Here is a 6,000-nt window from a genome sequence, read left to right as displayed (position 1 = left end):
GCCTTTCATCCCAGCATTCGGGAGGCAGAGCCAAGCAGGTCTCTGTGAGTTTGAGGCCAGCCTGGTCTGCAGAGTGAGATCCACGACAGGCACCAAAAGTACATGGAGAAACCCTGTCTAGAAAAACCAAACCAAAACAAAACAAAACAAAACAAAAAAACCAACCAACCAAACAAACAAACAAAAAAAACTAAACCACAGTTAACAAAACAATAATCTCTCCCTTCCCCACCTCCCCAGCAGAGGCAGATGTTAACTGATAATTGTGGTGAAGGCTGAGGAAGTAGAACATTTACCTGCCATCACATCACAAAGCTCCAAATTCAATCCTCAATGACAACAACACATATACAACACTCAAAAGCAAACAAAAACCCACACCACTGCCTACAGTGAAAGGCAGAGGGTGGTCCTCCCTCCTTTGGTGAAAGGCAGAGAGTGGTCCTCCCTCCTATGGTGAAAGACAGAGGGTGGTCCTCCTATAGTGAAAGGCAGAGGGAGGTCCTCCCTCCTATGGTGAAAGACAGAGGGTGGTCCTCCTATGGTGAAAGGCAGAGGGTGGTCCTCCCTCCTATGGTGAAAGGCAGAGGGTGGTCCTCCCTCCTATGGTGAAAGACAGGGAGGTCCTCCTATGGTGAAAGGCAGAGGGTGGTCCTCCCTCCTATGGTGAAAGGCAGAGGGTGGTCCTCCCTCCTTTGGTGAAAGACAGAGGGAGGTCCTCCTATGGTGAAAGGCAGAGGGTGGTCCTCCCTCCTATGGTGAAAGGCAGAGGGTGGTCCTCCCTCCTATGGTGAAAGGCAAAGGGTAGTCCTCCTGAAAGGGCCATTGTAAGGGAAACAAGGCCCCCCCCACTAGCTCTGCTAATTGCAGATTCAGTGGAAAATACTGCACTCTGCCCCCACGCCCCATATCAGAAAAGTTAGCCCATCACGCTATGCTAACAGGATGCTTGCAGGATGACCCCTGGGGTTGTGTTTGCAAGATAAATCGCTTGGGAAGAATGCTTGCCAAATAACCCCTTGCTAGATAAGCTTGGAATTCGTTTACCTACCCAGACTCTGAGAAAGACCGCAGAGACACCTGGACGCCACTCCCCTGCCCTGGTAGAACTGCCTCATAAAAGGCCTGTGAGCCTCAAACTCGGGGTCACCAGCTTGTCCTCGCGCTGGTGCCCCATGAGCTCGTGTTAAAGTAAAGCTTCATTTATGACCCGATATTGGAGTGAAGCTCTCTGGTTTGTACGTCGACCCTAACATCTGGAGGTCCCACCGAGATTGATAAGGACGGTGGTGAGTCGGCAGGGAAGCAGCTGTTCAAGCGGCCCGTGAGGACCCTTGGACGGTGGGGGACAGACGTGTCCTGAACCCACAGGCTGCAGCTCTGGAGGACGCTCTGGAGTATGGGGACCCTGAGACAGGGGCCCCGTCTGATTCCCTTTTGTCTAGGAGATTTTTCAGACGGCCCGGGCCAATAGACAATCTTTTTGCTTCATTTTCCCTACCATTTTGCTGGCTTGTCTTGTTTGTATGTTGTGTCTCTATCTTTGTGTCCTTCTGTGTCGGTTTCTACTTGTTTGGAAAGGGACAGTCGGTCACCAAGTCTGCCTCCACCCCTTTGTCCCTAACCCTCTCTCATTGGTCGGCAGTGACGGACCGCACGTTGAACCTGGCGGTTCGGATGAGGAAAGGAAAGTGACAGACTTTCTGTTCGTCTGAATGGCCCACCTTCGGAGTCGGGTGGCCGGTAGATGGTACTTTTGATCTTAATATAATCAGAACAGTCAAACAAAAAATCTTCATTGCAGGTTCACATGGGCATCCGACCAACAAGCCTACATCTGGGTCTGGAAAGATTTAATGATAAACCCGCCTAAGTGGGTCCGGTCATTTCAGGTCGGCCCATCTGCACCACCTACTGATCATACCTCTCTCCTTCTAACCAAAACCTCTGATTCGCCTAAATCTTCCCCTCCCCCATCGATCCTGACACCTGCACCCCTGCCAGAGTCTCAGGCTGATCTCATTTCTCTTGACCTAGACCCCCCACCGCCTTACAGATCGCCGCTGCCGCCAGCGGGGGCAGGATCCGGACCGGCCCCCGTCTCCCCTTCGGGGCCTGCACAGGGCACCCGCCAGAGAAGGGCACGCCCTCATGATGAGGCGCCCAACGTGGAATCCGAATACTCCGGAAGGTAGGGAGCATCTGTCCCTCTATCGCCAGACTCTAATGGCGGGTCTCCATGCGGTGGCCAGAAGGCCCACTAATTTGGCTAAGGTAGATGAGGTTCTCCAAGGGCCTGACGAAACCCCCTCTGCCTTCCTTGAAAGGCTCATGGAAACATACAGGAGGTATACGCCTTTCGATCCACAGTCTGAAGAACAGAAGGGGGCGGTAGTGATGGCCTTTATAGGACAGTCAGCTGCAGACATAAGACACAAATTACAGAGATTAGATGGTTTGCAGGAACTGAGTTTGAGAGATTTAGTCAAGGAAGCAGAAAAGGTTTATTAAAAAAAAAAAAAAAAAAAAAAGACGAGGCCGGTCGGTCTTGGCCCTTGACGACTGAGGAAGTCAGGGTTCGGACCCCCTCCCCGAACTCCGGGTAACGTTTAAAATGGAGGGGACCCCAATGGACTTTGAGATGGACATGGGGGCAGTCTATTCAGCCATCAAGCATCCACTAGGCCCTCTGTCTACCCGAAAGTCACTGGTCCAAGGAACAAATGGAAGCAGAGAGAGACCCTGGACCACTCAGAAAACAGTCAACTTGGGGAAAGAACTCCCAGCAACAGAGAAATATCAGCTGTATGGGACCACCATCCCCGCGGCCCAACTGACTATGGTCCCCACAGGACTGAAAAATAAAAAATGGACCCACAGGTTCCCAGAGGCTTGGGCAGAGATGGGGGGGGGGGACCTGGACTGGCAGTAGAACAGCCACCTGTTGTGGTCACCTTAAAACCCACAGCAGTTCCGGCTCGGGAAAAGAACCCCTTTGTCTGGCAAGAAAAACACCAGACAGCGTTCGAGACACTAAGGAAGACACTCCTGTCGGCACCTGCCCTCACCCTTCCTGATGTGAGTAAGCCCTTCACCCTATATCTCCACGAGAAAAAGGGGGTGGCGGTTGGTGTACTAGCGCAAGCTCTCGGACCCTGAAAAAGGTCCGTCGCCTTCTTATCCAAACGACTCCACCCAGTGGCTAGAGGGTGGCCCACTTGCCTCCGGGCAATGACAACAGTGGCTACTCTGGTGAGAGACGTGGACAAATTAACTTTGGGACAGCATCTGACTGTTATAGCTCCCCATGCACTAGAGAGCATTGTTCACCAGCCGCCCGAAAGATGGCTGAGCAATGCCCGGGCCACCTATTACCAGACAATGCTACTAGACCGAGACCGCATCACATTTGGGCCCCCGTCCCTTTTAAATCCGGCCTCCCAATCTCCCTGGAGGAGGGTAAAAATAAACTAGTCCATAACTGCGAGGCCATCCTAGCCGAAGAGACCGGGGTCCGAAAGGACCTAACAGACCAGCCTCTAGCCCACTCTGATCTGATATGGTATACGGATGGCAGCAGCTTCCTGAGTGAGGGGGCAGAGGAAAGCGGGAGTAGCCTTAGTGGACAAAAATCGGGTAATTTGGCCTAGTAGGTTCCCGGAAGGAACTTCAGCCCAGAAAGCAGAACTGATAGCACTCACGCGAGCTCTCACCATGGCTGCAGGGAAACGGGCCACAATCTATACTGACAGCCGGTATGCGTTCACAACAGCGCATGTGCATGGGACAATATATCGAGAGAGAGGGCTACTAACATTGGCTTAAAAAAAAAATTAAGGCCCTATTAGAGGCTGTAATGTTACCCCGAGAGCTGGCCATAGTACATTGCCCTGGGCACCAAAAAGGGGACTCCCCAATGGCAGCGGGAAGCAGGAAGGCCGATCAAGAGGCAAAGGAGGCTGCCCTCCGGGATCCAAGGAGCCTGGCCATTCACGCCTGGACTCCGGAGGATTCAGCTCCTGAAGAGGCTCCACCCCCGGAACTTCTGAAAGACACTCTAAAAAGGATCTACAAATTAATCCATCTGGGTAGCAGAAAATTGATCCAGCTGACTACAAAAGATAAGACCCTCTCCCCATCTAAAAAGAAACAAATGGCAGAAAAGATGGTAGCTGCTTGCCAGGCCGGCCAGCAGGTAAATACATATCCTGGGAAACTGGCCCCCGGAAAAGGCTACGAGGAACCCGCCCTGGCCAGCACTGGGAAGCAGACTTCACCGAGGTAAAGCCAGCTAAATATGGCCTAAAGTACCTGCTAATGTTTGTAGATACCTTTAGAGGATGGGTAAAAGCCTACCCCACCAAAAAGGAGACTGCAGCAATAGTTGCTAAGAAAATCCTGGAAGAAATCTTCCCAAGATTTGGACTGCCTCAGGTAATTGGGTCAGATAATGGACCAGCGTTCATGGCCCAGGTAAGTCAGGGACTGACAAAAATACTGGGGGTTGATTAAAAATTACATTATATCTATAGACCCCAGAGCTCAGGACAGAACAATTAAGGAGACCTTAACCAAATTGACCATGGAGACTGGCTCTAGAGATTGGATGATGCTCCTACCGTATGCCCTCTTTAGAGCTAGAAATACCCCTTCCTTCATGGGTCTTACCCACTTTGAACTGCTCCTTGGGTGTGCACCCCCAGTTAAGAACCTAACCCTCCAGCAAAGAGAAATCATGCCTTCCCCTCTGTCTGACAGGCTGCAAGCCTTAGCATCTGTCCAGCATACACTGTGGAAGCAACTGTCCGCTGCATACCAACCCAGCGGGGACAGCACTGCCCATCAGTTCCACGTGGGAGACTTCGTATACGTCCACAGACACCAGCATCAGACTTTGGAACCCCGGTGGAAGGGACCATACCAAGTCCTGCTGACCACTCCAACGGCGGTCAAGGTGGACGGGATCGCTGCCTGGATCCATGCCTCCCACCTCAAGCCAGCCAAAGTGCCAGAAGACTCCTGGACTGCGGAACGGACTGACCATCCTCTTAAGCTTCAGATTCGTCGCCAGTGCGACCGCAAGTAACCCACATCAACCAATGTCTCAGACTTGGCAGGTTATATCAGGCCAAGGGAAAATTGTATAAAAAATTACCTCTAATCGGCACCCACTGTGGGGCTGATGGCCTGACTTGCACCCGGACCTCTGCCAGCTAGCAGCAGGGTCAGATGACTGGGATATCCCTACAACTGACCCTAGGAACCCTAGATCGCCAGCCGTCTGTCAGGATGGAAAGGAAACTTGTAAATATAATGAAAAAAATACGGATGTAATAAGGGATGGTATAATCAATCCCCATGGCTAACTACATTATTGTCAGCCCTCACAGGACCACTTGTTGTATTAATTCTTATCCTCATGATTGGACCATGTATCCTCAATCGAATCTCGGCTTTTGTACAATCCCAGGTAAATGAGGTTAAGATGATGGTCCTAAGACAACGATACCAGCCGGTATCTGGCAGTGGCCTTTAGGATTAAAGGCCTGCACAAGAGAAAGGGAGGAATGAAAGGCCATTGTAAGGGAAATAAGCCCCCCCCCCCCACTATCTCTGCTAATTGCAGATTCAGTGGAAAATACTGCACTCTGCCCCCACGCCCCATATCAGAAAAGTTAGCCCATTGCGCTATGCTAACAGGATGCTTGCAGGATGACCCCTGCGGTTGTGTTTGCAAGATAAATCGCTTGGGAAGAATGCTTGCCAAATAACCCCTTGCTAGATAAGCTTGGAATTCGTTTACCTACCCAGACTCTGAGAAAGACCGCAGAGACATCTGGCGTCCAGGTGTCTGCACTCGGGGTGACCCCACTCCCCTGCCCTGGTAGAACTGCCTCATAAAAGGCCTGTGAGCCTCAAACTCGGGGTCACCAGCTAGTCCTCGCGCTGGTGCCCCATGAGCTTGTGTTAAAGTAAAGCTTCATTTGTGATCCGATATCG

This window comes from Onychomys torridus, chromosome 5 (assembly GCF_903995425.1).
Source record: "Onychomys torridus chromosome 5, mOncTor1.1, whole genome shotgun sequence".
Taxonomy (NCBI): Eukaryota; Metazoa; Chordata; class Mammalia; order Rodentia; family Cricetidae; genus Onychomys; species Onychomys torridus.
Note: the sequence above shows the minus strand (reverse complement) of the source record.